Raw genomic sequence first — 14,127 nt, forward strand, 5'->3', positions numbered from 1 at the left:
TGTAGCTCAGCGGTTGAGTGTCATCCCAGGAACCAAGAGATCACCGGTTCGATTCCCGGTCAGGGCATATGCCCAGGTTGCAGGCTTGATCCCCACTGGGGAGCATGCAGGAGGCAGCCAATCAATGATTCTCTCTCATCATTGATTGATGTTTCTATCTCTCTCTCCCTCTCCCTTTCTGAAATCAATAAAAAAAAATTTTTTTAATCAATGAAATATATTAAAAAGAAAAAAAAAGCTATAGAGCCCCCGGGGAAATGGACTTTCAAACACAATTTTGCACACAATTTAAGGAAGGAAGGGGAGTAGACTCCATGAAACTCAATCCACTTATCCCCAGGATGGACCCCCAATTTAGTCCAACTCATTCACTTTTCAGAATGTAGAAACTGAAGCCCAGAGAGGGGAAGTGAACACCCCAGAGTCACCCAGCCAGGGAGGGTGAGGACGAGACCCCAGGGCCCAGCCTTCTCCTATGTCTGTGCGGGAAGTAGGAGGTAGTGAGGCTTCTGGCTGGGGATGGGGTCTTGGGGTCAGGTAAGGAGTTTCCAGCTTAAGGTGAAGGGGTGTCACTAATTGGAAAAGAGAACAAGATATAAACAGTTTGGACCACGTGTCCCTGATTCCCGACACCACTGCCCCCAAACAGCTGCCCTTCCAGATGCCTCAGCCCCTCCCCGCCCCACGTGGGCCCTGTCCGTGCCACCAGGAACAGGGTGCCAAGGAAGTAAAGCAGGGGCAGGCAAGCCATAGCCTCCAGCTGTAACATTCACCCCCCACCCCCAACCATCTTGCCAGCCAGGCACCGATGGCACTGATTTCCCCGTCCCAACTCCAGCCTGGGGAAGGGAAGGGAGGAGGGTCTTCCCCCACCCAAGCTGTCCCCCGCCTGTGGTCATGGGGGAGGGGCTGTAGTTGTGGAAAGTTGGCAGAGGCAGCCGGCAGCAGCCGGGAGAGTGGAAAAAATGATATCAAACCCGGAAAAATGCAGGCCGGATGGAGGGCCTGAGTCGGCCCTGGGAGGTGAGAAGGAGGGAGGGCAGAAGAGAGGGAGGGATGGGGCCCCACAGGCTGAGAAAGGAAGAGGGGCCAGGGAGAGAGCACAGGAGCTATTTCTGAGAAAACTGAGGACTATCCTCTCATTCTTTCCTTCATCCGCTAATACTTACCAAGGGCCTACTAAGTGCAGGACACAGTGCCAGGCTCTGGGGAGATGGCAATGAATAGAATGAGTAGGACGCTGTTCCTGGAGCTCACAGACAAGGCGGGGGGGGGGGGGGGGGGGCGGGAGCGGGGAGGCGAGCAGATGGAAAACAAGTGAATAAAATAATTACAAACTTAGAAGGAGCTAAAAGTCAGGGTGGTCATTGAGGGCTCTAAAGACAATCCAGTCCAATCCACTCAACTCATAGGTGGGGCAACTGAGGGCCAGAGAGGGAGAGGGCTTACCTGAGGCTCCTGGAAGTGTGAAAGAAATCATTGAGACCAAGATTTGGGGGCGGGGGGGGGGGGGGGGGGGGGGAGTGGTGGAAAGGAAGGGAAGAAAGAAAGAAATAGTGCAAACCAATGTTGGGGGGGGGCGGGGATAGTATGCAGCCAGCACCAAGTTTGAGGTCAAGGACCCTGAACCAGGGGGTCTGTGTTCAAACCCTACTCTCCTACACCTCTGTGTGCCTTAGTTTCCCCATCTATAAAATAGGATTTATGCCAATTCCTTCCCTCGGAGTTGATGTGAGGATTAAATGACTTATGATATGTAAAGTACTTAAAGCAGTTCCCACAGCTAGGAAGATTCAGTAAATGTTGGTTCCTGTTATATGTATGTGTGTGTGTGTGTGTGTGTGTGTGTGTGTGTGTGTGTATGCCTAATATGCTAATTGTCCCTCCGACCTTTCGACCATTTGACCAGTTGCTGTAACACGTACTGACCACCAGGGGGCAGATGCCCTGACTGGTAGGTTAGCTTGCTGCTGGAGTCCTGCTGATAAGGACGGGGTGAGACAGGCCAGACACACCCTGGAGCTCTCCCTTGGTCCTTCCCTGGCCCTGATTGTGCACTGATGGGGTCCCTCAGCCAGGCCTGCACCCTCTCACAATCTTGGGACCCCTTGGGGGATGTCAGAGAGCCGATTTCGGCCTGATTCCCGCAGGCCAGGCCAAGGGACCCCACTGGTGCACGAATTCGTGCGTGAGGCCTCTAGTTATATAATAAAACCTTGGGGAAACCAGGGTTTCTTGAGGGTAGGGTATTCTGAGATTGTGAAGATTTGCCTGAAGTCCTTGCCCTGCTATGACACTGGAGAACTTTAGGAAAATGTCTTCCCCTCTTGAGCCTCAGTTTCCCCACACATAAAATAAAGGGATTGAATCTGAACTTGTATTACATATTCATGTACCCGTGTTTACAGTCTGCCTCCCCCACAGGAATGAAGGCCCCGTGAGGGCAAGGCCCTCAACACTGCTCTCTCCCAAGCACCTACAGCAGTGCCTGGCTCTTAATAGGCAATCGGTAAATATTTGTTTAGTGGATTAATTAGCCGATCTGTACAATGGCCCTTCCAATCCTGACCTCTCTGATTCTAGGAGTCTGTGAATAAGGTATGGGTGGGGAAGCCTATGAGAAAACCACAATATTCCTCCCAGGAACACGGCTAGTTATAGTCTAGAAAGTTCTTTCTCATCCATAAAAACAAACTGGTGTTTGCAGGGGGAGGGGGGAGAAGATGCTAACTTTGTTTTAGTACTTTCTGTGTGCTAGGCCCCATGCTATGTGCTTGCTACGCATTTTCTCATCTCATCATCACCATAACCACCTACTTAGTATGTGCCATTTAAAGATGAGCAGATTGAGGTTAAGAGAACCAAAAAAAATTTGTCCAAGACCACCCAGCAGGAAAGGGCATTCAGGATTTACTCTCAGACTAGAAGAAACTGCTGTCTTCATTGTACAATTGGGGAAACTGAGGCCCAGAGAAAGGAGATGAGTTGCCCAAGGTCATCCTATATAATAAAAGCCTAATATGCAAATCAACCAAATAGCGGAATGACTGGTCTCTATAACGCACACTCACCACCAGGGGGCAGATGCTCAACGCAGGAGCTGCCCCTAGCCCGCAGGCCCCAGCCAGGCAGGTGCCAGCAGGGCCCCCCCCCCACCCCGATTGCCCTGCTGGTCACCTCACAGATTGGCCCTGATCGCTGGCCAGGCCTAGGGACCCTACCCGTGCACAAAATTCTTGCACCAGGCCTCAAGTGTAATAATAAGAGCAAACAATTATATCACTCTTATTATGTATCAGGTGCTGTGCTAAGTGCTTTTCATATATTAAATCCTCAAAACTGGTCAGTATTGCCCAGCTGTGGTGACTCAGTGGTTGAACCTATGAACCAGGAGGTCACAGTTCTGATTCCCGGTCAGGGCACATGATGGGGTTGCTGGCACGATCCTCAGTAGGGGGTATGCAGGAGGCAGCCAATCAATGATTCTCTCATCATTGATGTCTCTATCTCTCTTCCTCTCTGAAATCAATAAAAAAATATATTTTAAAAACTGGACAGTATTATCACCATGCCAGTTTTCAGATAGAGAAACTATAGCAGAGAGAAGTTCCATACCCTGCCAAGATTGCAGAGTTAGCAAATAGCAGAGCCAAGATTTGAACCAGAGAAATGTAGTCCCGTGGTGTTATTGCACTGTCTGTCAGAACAGTGAGTCTGGAGCAGCCTGGTATAAAGAGGGAGGTGTCCTTTGCCAGCACCCTGCTGCCTGGGCTGGGGGCAGGGTGGAGAACAAAAGCACATTGAGAGTATCCTCAGCTGACAGCTGGGACTTTCCACCTTAAGGGAGGGTGGTGTTATGGAAAAAATGATAAAGCTCTGGAAAGATGAACGTCTCCCAGGGGCCCCAAGTTTCCTCAGAGCCCCACCCCCCTTGCCACAAGCTGTGCCGGCCTGCTCCAGACGAGATGAAGGCCACCTGGATCCTGACACACCCCAGCCGGGCTGCTCAGATGTGAGGATCACTGACCTTCATGGAAAGTTCCAATATCTCAGCCAGGGACACAAAGCTTCCACTCAGGGACCCCCAAGGAATCCGGGTCAGGTTGGGACTCCCTGTCCTTGGATGGTGGGAAATTCACGTCTCCTGGGGCAATTCAGTCCTTCCTTCAGCAAACCTTGACAAGGGAAGGGAAGGAGGGTAGAGAGGGTCACCGCTGGCTGTTTATAAAGAGTATGAATCTCTCAGCTCTGCCATGAGCGTGTGACCTCAGGCAAATAAAAGTACACAGAGTGAAGGGGTTAAGGTAGAATCCTCTATGTGATGCTGTCTCGAGAATATTTGAATACTCTAGTTCCACAGCTTGAAAAAATATACAAGTTCAGTTTCAATTTCAGCCGTGTTCCCTTCTGTTCAGTTCAGGGTTCAGTTAAAAATAATACGAATGATGGAATGGGAGCTCTGGGTTCAGCAGTGTGTGCAGCTTTCCCCAGTCCCATCTGGTTCAAGTTCAAGGCTGGAAGAGAAGGCTGTTCCAGTTACTGTGCTGCCAAACACACCACCCCGAAGCTCAGTGGCATAAAAACAGTCGTTTTATTATACTGACATATTTTGTGAGTCAGGAATCTGGGCAAAACGCGTACAGCTTCTCTCTGGGGCCTCCTCGGGGCCGCTCGGGGACCGGAGTGACTAGATTTCTCTCACAGGCCTGGTGTCATCACTCACATGTCTGGAGGGTGCTACTGGCCGGCGCTGGAGTGTCACCTACTCGTGGCCTGGTGCGTCTGCTTCCTATGGCCGCTCTAACAAATGTCCATACACTTGGTGGCTTAAAACAGCACACATGCATCACGTTACAGTTCTGTAGACCAGAAGTCCAACATGGGTCTCGCTGAGCTAAAACCAAGGTGTCCACACGGTTGCGTTTCTTTCTGGAGGCTCCAGGGAAGAATCTGTATCCTTGCTCTTCCACGTCTAGGGGCCGCCCACGTTCCCTGGCTCATGACCTCTTCCTCCATCTTCAAAGCCAACAAGGTCGGGACAAGACCGCCTCGTGCCGCCGTTTCTCTGGTTCTCCCTCTCTTGCCTCCTCCTTCCACCCTGGTGACTACACTGAGCTCACCCGAATGATTCAGGATAACCTGCCTGTTTTAACAGTCAGGGTATTAGCAACCTGAATTCCATTTCTGACCTTAATCCGCCTTTGCCAGGGATTCGAGGACATGGACATTTCGAGGAGCTACTGTTCTGCCTACCGTAACGGGAGAGAGTGAGGGATGGGGGAAGGGCGTGGCTGGGTCTTCTCTCTCTCTCTGCACAGACACAGTCCACCGTGTCTTAATGAGTGGAGAGGCCCTACATGAAAGGGGTAGCCTCCTAGAGGAATGTCATGTCAGGAGCTCTGGGATGCTGTCCCCAGAGTCTGGCCTTACTCTTCTCCCTCAAGTCCATGCTTCTCTTCAGGAGCTCCAGCTCCTTCCATCCTTCAGCGGGCAAATCTCCACCTGCCTTTCAGAAAACCCTGCTCCCTACCCACCAAGGTAAGTCTTGCCTCCGAATTATCTCCCTCCCGAGCAGGACATCTTCAGAAGTCCGAGGTATTGGGGGTAGATTAAGGCTCCAAGTGCCCCAGCAGGACAATCAAGGGCGTTCTTAGTTCTTCCAGTCTTACAGGACAGTCCAGAGGGTGACACTCCACATCCAGGTCTCTTCAAGGTTTGCCCACCTGTGTGCATGAGGTGGTGGCCATTTTACAGGGCCAATTGCCTGGAAAGTAATTGTTGGATATCACACACAACTGCACTAACTCCAACGCTCACTGTATCAGAAAGGGAATATAAATCAGTGAAGTAGACTGGGCGAAGGACATTAAGGAGCATCAAGGTCTGTGGCAAATTGGAAGCACCTGTCCTGCCCCTCGGGGAGGGACACAACTAAACTGCCTATTACTGCTGTTAGGATACAAATCCCGTGTTGCCAAATATTTCTTCTTCTGTTTTTTTCCACAAAAGCCAGCAATCCAGATATTTGTGTGAAGTATCTCAATTCTCCCTCTTTCTTTTTTTTTTTTTTTTTACATTTTTATTGATTTCGTAGAGGAAGGGAGAGGGAGAGAGAGATAGAAACATCAATGATGAGAGAGAATCATTGATCAGGCTGCCTCCTGCACACCCCCTCCTGGGGATCGAGCCCACAACCCGGGCATGTGCCCTTGACTGGAATCAAACCTGGGACCCCTCAGTCCGCAGGCTGACGCTCTATGCATTGAGCCAAACTGGCTAGGGCTCAATTCTTAAATCATTAGTGCTAATTCCAATTTTTAAAAACCCTAGACAGGAGAAACAAAATATGTCCACCAGCCAAATTCTGACCAGAGGCTGACAGTTTGTAACCTCTGATCCAAACCCAGATAGTGATAGAGAAATGTAGTCTCAGTCACCCCCGGCCTGCAAGGTCACCCCTCATACCAGATTATAAAGAACAGCTTGTTCCTTTTTATTTTTTTTAATATATTTTATTGATTTTTTACAGAGAGGAAGGGAGAGGGAGTTAGAAACATCGATGAGAAACATCCATCACCTGCCTCCTGCACACCCCCCCACTGGGAATGTGCCCGCAACCAAGGTACATGCCCTTGACCGGAATCGAACCTGGGACCCTTGAGTCCGCAGGCCGACGCTCTATCCACTGAGCCAAACCGGTCAGGGCTAGCTTGTTCCTTTTGTTCAACTCCTCTCAGTCCCCTTTCCACGGGTGCCTCTCCAGGCCCGTTGGGATGTCAAAGGTGCCCAGGCCCAGTGGTATATTTTTTAAATTGAACTTTGAATTACAGAAATAATAGATTTTAATTATTAGGGTATGTCAAAACAATAGAAAATAGATGCATTTGTCTGTTAAGCTGCTCTCAGCTACACATGATAGAAACCCTTATAAGGATAGTTTCTAACAAGAGTCCAGAGGTAGGCAGTTTTAAGGTTGATTCATCGGCCTGAAAATCCCAGGACACTGAGTGTGCAGCTGCATAATTCTCTAGGCTTTTTCTTCATGGTTGCAATAGGGCTGCCACAGCTCCAAACATCACATCCTCACACCCTATCCCAAGTCAGAACGGAAGGGGAAAGGTCAGAAAGACGTTATTTTTTTTACCAAGGAGGAAGTTGTTCTTCCAGCAGCTTCCCTTTATATCTCACTGGCCAGACGGAGTCTCACGGCCACCTCTAGCTGCCAGAGAGGTTGGGAGAGCAACTGTTTGGCCCAAATGAATGAGAGTGCCACACCTGGCGTGGGCCAATTACAATTCACCCCTTGCTGCCCTCACAAGATGGCTTTGGGGAGCAACGGAGGAGTGGTTATGAGTCGTTGAATGGGTGGGTTTGGCATTTGTCACAGAACTCCTTGTATTCTTCCCCCAGTTCCACTCTTCTCCCTCGAGTTACCCACCATTGGCATTTTATGATGTATCCTTCCAGATGTTTTTGCCTGCTTCCATATACGCTGGAGCAGACATCTGGCCATTTTTCTTTTCTTCCACGCTGTCAGGGCTACGAGTTTGCTGTTCTTCTCTTTTTCATGGGTCAAGAATAAGCCTGATTGCTCTAAGCCAGAGATTGGCTTAAAGATGGACTACCATCCAGCTGTGGTCAATGAGGTGTGAGGGAAGTTGGCTGGAAGGGTCTAGAAAAAGTTTCTTTGCTCTCACAAAAGTGCTAAGACACAAACAAAAAAAAAAGAGCTTCAGCAGAAAGGGACAGTCCCTTTTCTTCTACTGGTCATTGAGATGTATGCATGTGATGCCTGGAACTGTAGCCAACATCTTGAAATGATGACGGAATCTAGTCAGAGAATAATAGCAAAGTAGGAAGATCGGAAGTACCGAAGTCACTAACAATGAAGTCCAGCCACTGACTCAACCATTCCTGAGGCTGCCCCACCTCTGAACCTATTGCTATGTTAGATAATATGTTTTCAGTGCTGAAGCAAATTATCTTGAGGATTTCTGTACCAAAGTCAAAATCATCTGACGTATATAGGTTTAACTTGCTTGTTTAAAACATATTTATTTACTTATTTCAGAGATAAAGGGAGAGGGAAGAAGGGAGAAAGATAGAAACATCAATGATGAGAGAGAATCATTGTTTGGCTGCCTCCTGCATGCCCCACACTGGGGATCGAGCCCACAACACGGGCATATGCCCTGACCAGAATCGAACTGTGACCTCTTGATTCATAGGTCAACACTCAACCACTGAGCCATGCCAGCCGGGCTTACTTTGCTTTTTTTCACATAAATGGGATCACCCTTATATGCGTTAGGACTGACATTTAGTCACAAAGGATGAAACTCAAAATAGCAGTGATCGAAACAAGATAGGAGTATATTTCCCTCTCACGGAAAGGAAGTTCAGAAGCAGGCAGTCCAAGGCTGGCATGTATTCCACAGTGCACGACCTTGGCTCCTTCTATCTTTTGGGTCCGTCTTCCATCCCACATGCTGCTCATGCTGCAGCCATCACATCCTAAACTCCAGCAGCAGGAAGTGGTGAGGAGCCTGAAAAGGCCCGCCTCTCAGAAGATGCACACATTACCACTGCTTACATCTCATTAGTCACATCACCACACTTCATTGCAAAGGTGCCTAGGGTATTTTATTCTGAATACCCATGTATCAACTCAAAACCAGGGATTTAATGTTCAAGGAATGATAGGACAGACATTGAAGGGCAGCGAGCAATATATATCTGCCATGACACTGTAAGTATTGGATGTAATTTGCTTTTTTGTTCAATTTATTCTGATTTTCTACGCAAGCCAATACATACAAATGTACCTCGTTATTTTGACATTTATTTTGTTCTTTTTTAAACCTTTTGAGAACGTTCTTCTTTTTTTAATATATGCATTTAACTCTATATTAGAAAAAAGCTATGTAAGTTATATAAAGCTCTAAATTTCCCTCTAAGTACTGCTCTAGATACATCCCACAAATTCTGGTGTGTTGTATCTTCATTATAATTCAGTTTAAAATATTTTCTAATTTCCCCTGTGATTTCTTCTTCCCATAGGTTACTCAGACGTATAATGATATGTAGTGTTTAAATTTCCAAATATTTGGGGTGGGAGTTCTATATGTCTTTTTGTTATTGATTTATAATTTAGCTCTATTGCAAATTTGAGACTTGTTTTATAGTTCAACATGTGGTCTTTCATGATCCATGTTCCGTGTGCACTTGAAAATAATATGCATTCAGCCATTGTTGGTTGTAGAGTTCTAAAAATGTCAATCAGGTCAAGGTTATTGATAATGCTGTTCAAGTGTTCCATATCCAGCCGAAACCGGTTTGGCTCAGTGGATAGAGCGTCGGTCTATGGACTGAAAGGTCCCAGGTTCGATTCTGGTCAAGGGCATGTACCTTGGTTGCGGGCACATCCCCGGTGGGGGATGTGCAGGAGGCAGCTGGTCGATGTTTCTCTCTCATCGATGTTTCTAGCTTTCTGTCCCTCTCCCTTCCTCTCTGTAAAAAATCAATAAAATATATTTAAAAAAAAAAAAAAAAAAAAGAGTTCCATATCCAAAATGATTTTATGCCTACTGGTCTTATCCGTTGCTGAGAAAGGAGTGTTGAAATCTCCTTTTGGTCTGTCCATTTTTTCTTTTCCTTGTTCTTTTTCATTGCTGCAAAATATTCCTCAGTATGATATACATATTTCCCCCATTGAAGGACATTAAGGTTATTGTAAATCGTTTGCCCTTATAGTGTGCACTGAATATTCTTGCACACATAGGAGAAATTACCAAATTCGAAATTACTAGGTCAAAGGGCATGTACATTTTACATTTTGACAGACACTGCCAAATGGCCCTCCAAAAGGACTGGTTTTGCTTATATTCACACCAATAGTGCCCAGTTCCCCACACCAGGATCCACATTAGCTATCACTAGTTACAATATTATAATTTCTAAGAAATATACATGTGTGACCACTCAGATGATCAAAATATATTTATCAGATATATCTGGTCTTCACCCATACAATTCCTGGCTCACCTCACAGCTTCCAAAATCCTTGAAATTGCCTGAATGATAAGGCAATGGGAGCATCTTTTGATGTAATATTTGGTCTTATTATTCATAACAAGCCCCTTTCCACTACAACTGGATTTATGTTAGTGAAAGTGATTTTTGGAAAGCACCTAAGGACAGGTCTGGCTGCCAAGGAACCCACCGTGAATAGAGGTGTGGAACTTCCAGTTCCACCCCCTGACTTCCGGGGAGGAGAGAGAGGCTTAGAGGTGAGTCAACCACCCATAGCCAATGAGTTACTCAATCATGCTTACGTAATGCAGCCTCCAGGGGGTTCAGAGACCCTCCCGGTTGGAGAATCAGAACACAGGGCCCCAAGCTTCACCAGGACAGATGCTCCTTTGTTTGGGACCTCACCGTCTAGCTATTGATTTGTACCCTTTAATATCCTTTTGTAATAAATCAACTATTTTGTTGGTAAAGGGTTTCCCTGCGTTCTGTGAGCCATTATAGCAAATTAATCAAATGCAAAGAGAGGGTCCTGAGAACCTCTGATGTTTAGCCAGTTGGTCAGAAGTACAGATAACGCACTGGACTTGCGACTGGCAACCTGAGTTGCAGGGGGTCATTGGAACCTCCTGTCTGTAGTTGATCAGTCAGAAGCACAGGTACCAACCTCAGCTTGCAATTCGGACCCTGAATTGGAGGGCAGTCTTGTGGGACTGAGCCCTTTACCTGTGGAGTCTGATGCTATCTCCAGGTAGATAGTCTGAGAATTGCTTGTTAGTCTGGAGAAACACACACACACGTACAGGAATTGGGTTCAGGACAGCAAAAGACCAATCTTTTCTCATTTGATATTCTCTTGGGAAAGAAAGTGTCTCATTGCTTACTTTGTATTTCCCTAATTATAACAAAGTTGAGCAATATTTCTCTCAATGACTGTGCCCTTAGCTGCCCAAAACTCCAGTGAAGCTTTGAAATTACAGTTCCTAAGGGCTGGATTAAATTCTTTTTTTTTTAAATATATTTTTATTGATTTCAGAAAGGAAGGAAGAGGGAGAGAGAGATAGAAACATCAATGATGAGAGAGAATCATTGATCGGCTGCCTCCTGCACGCCCCCCACTGGAGATCGAGCCCGCAACCCAGGCATGTGCCCTTGACCAGAATCAGTCCGCAGGCCAGTGCTCTATCCACTGAGCCAAACCGGCTAGGGCTGGATTAAATTATTAGCCTAGGGCCTAAGCTATTCCACTCTTCATTATCTGCCTAGAGTAGAGGGATGTGTTTTTTCTTCCAGTTACCAGAGCCTTGGTTAGAACAGGGAGTCTGGAATCAGCCAAACCTGAGTTGGACTCCCTCTGGCTCAGCCATTTGACAGCTGTGTGACTGAGGGCAAGTTACTTAGCCTCTCTGAACCTTTGGAGCCTCAGCTTTACAAAATGGATGACAAACATTTTGTACAGGTGTTAGATGGATTAGAAAGCAGGTATGTAAAGCGCCCAGCACAGCATCTGGCACCTAGCAGATACTAATATAACAAGTTAATTTTAAAAAAATAGGTATTCAGTCCAGCTGGCATGACTCGGTGGTTGAGCATCAACCTCTAAACCAGGAGGTCATGGTTCGATTCCTGGTCAGGGCACATATCCCATTTTGTGGGTTTGATCCCCAGTGGAGAGTGTATAGGAGGCACTTAATCGATGATTCTCTCTCATCATTGATGTTTCTATCTCTCTCTCCCTCTTCCTTCCTCTCTGAAATCAATAAAAGTATATTTTTAAAAAAGAAGTCAACTGGCTTTTAAAAATAAAAAAAGTATTCATTAAGCACATGCCATGTGCAGAACACTGAGTTAAGCCCTTGTCTCAGATCATTTCTTTAATCCTCACAACAGTATGAGACAACATCGTCTTACAGACGAGGAAAACTGAGGCTCTAAGATGGTAAGTATCATGTCCAAAGTCACACAGTCATCAGCAGAGCTAAGGTCTAAATAAAAAATGTCTGCCTCCCCAGCATGCTTCCCAGGGTAGCTAGCTCATTTCATTGATTAAGAAACTGAGGCCCAGAGAGATAACATTACATACTAAGTCAAATGGTGAGTGAGCAGCAACCAGTTGACCAAATATTTTCCTTCCTGGGTCTGGGTGACCCGCTGGAGAAGAGGCTGCAGGAGTGGAGGCAGGGACAGCCACCCGGCAGAGGAGTCAAGAGCATGGAAAATGTCTCTTTCAGCCAATTTTCCTGAGGAACCCTGGCTGAGGCTCAGGGCTGGGAATGGAAAGTGTGCAGGGAGGAGGCGGCAGCCCCATCCATCCGGGGAAGCTGTTTGCAAAGTCCTGCTGAAAGAGGCAAGGGGGGTAAGTGGGGGGTGGGGGTGGGGGGTACTGGGCCTGGAGTGGGGGGAGAGGAATAGCTCTGGGAGGCTGAGGATCTGGCATCTGCCCAAGGCCTGGTCTCCTGGGAGAGGAGGAGCAGGCCTCCCCAGCTTCCTGCTTCCTCCTTGGGCTCCCCCGCTCTGGCAGCTCCTGCTGTGCCCTGCCCACTTGTCTGGGCATCGGCCATCCTGGAATTGAGACGCTGGCAAATCTGACTCTCTGGGGACTGTGCACGGCTGACTCAGGGAGGCGCAGTGGCCAGGAAGGAGGATTGATCCTACACTCGGAGATCGTGACCAGAGCTGCCTTGAACGCGATCCATCGGCTTCAGCAGCAGCCAGAGCTCTGTGATATCAGTGGGGCCCTCGGCCCAGAAAACCTCCCTTCACTGCTCACAGTGCCTGTATCCCACCGCCATCCATACACACAAGGCTGGTGCTCAGCATGGAAAGGCATGGCCATGCCAGTCATCGAAACATTTAGATATGTTCTAACTAGTTGTTCATAAGCCCGGTCCCAAGTTCCCTCCAAGTACCCTCCAAGCATAAAGGCCACTGCAGTCCCTCCCTCTGGGACCCCCCAGACCTCCTCACTTACAGGCACTGAAAGATTAACACCTGCCACAGCGGCGTAGTCCAGGTCCTGTGGATAGATTGGTGAATGACAGTCATAATAGCTATTAATATTTTTAAATATATTTTTATTGATTTCAGAGAGGAAGGGAGAGGGAGAAAGAGAGAAAGAGAGAGAGAGAGAGAGAGAGAAGAGAGAAACATCAATGATGAGAGAGAATCATTGATCAGCTGCCTCCAGCACGTCTCACACTGGGGATCGAGCCCGCAACTCCAGCAACCCGGGCATATGCCCTTACCGGGAATTGAATCGTAACCTCTTGGTTCATAGGTCAACGCTCAACCACTGAGCCACACCGGCTGGGCTGTAAATATTTTCCTATTACTCTTGGAAACAACCCTTTGGCTTAAAACTGCCTTTTGTTGAAAGGCAAATTGGTAGAAATTTGGAAGTGAAAGGGCCTTGTGCAACCTCTTACTTTTCCAGATGAGGACACTAAGGCCCAGAGAAAAGCTGAGACTTGCCCAAGGTCTCAATGCCTGTCTGTATAAGAAAAGACATTAGAACACAGGTCCTTGACACCTGACACTTCCCTTGGGTGTCAACGCATCTGGCCCCACACACTGAGCTTCAGGGGGTGATTGAAGGAGGTGAAGGGGGGGAACCTGTCTGAAGGCAGAACTGATAGCCAATCACTCGGCCCTTGTACCTTGTCATTGTAGTCCTAGCAACAATCACCTTGGTCACTAGTTCCACAGAGATAGTTGTCATGGTAACCACCCCTGGGAGGTGGGGGGGGGGGTGCCAACTTCCTGACACCAAGAGCCTTAAGATAAACCCAGAAACAAGTCTGTTCCATAGCACTGACCCAGATCAGAGCTCCCAGTAGGAAAGAGACTCGCCCAGCACCACACAGCAAGTGGTGGGGAAGCCCAGCCTCCCCAGCCCAAGGCTCTCACAGCAGCCCCACCCTGTCCACGGCTGACTTCCCTGCCCCCATCCCTCTGCCTGCCTTGGTGCTTCCCACATTCCTCCAGCCCTCATGCGGGACCTCCTTCCCACGGCATCTCACCCTTGGCTGCCTGTCAGCCAGTTCATCCTCCTGGGAACGGCCGACGTGAACGGAACGGCGGACTCGTTGCAGGGGTTTC

This window comes from Eptesicus fuscus, chromosome 12, assembly GCF_027574615.1.
Source record: "Eptesicus fuscus isolate TK198812 chromosome 12, DD_ASM_mEF_20220401, whole genome shotgun sequence".
Taxonomy (NCBI): domain Eukaryota; kingdom Metazoa; phylum Chordata; class Mammalia; order Chiroptera; family Vespertilionidae; genus Eptesicus; species Eptesicus fuscus.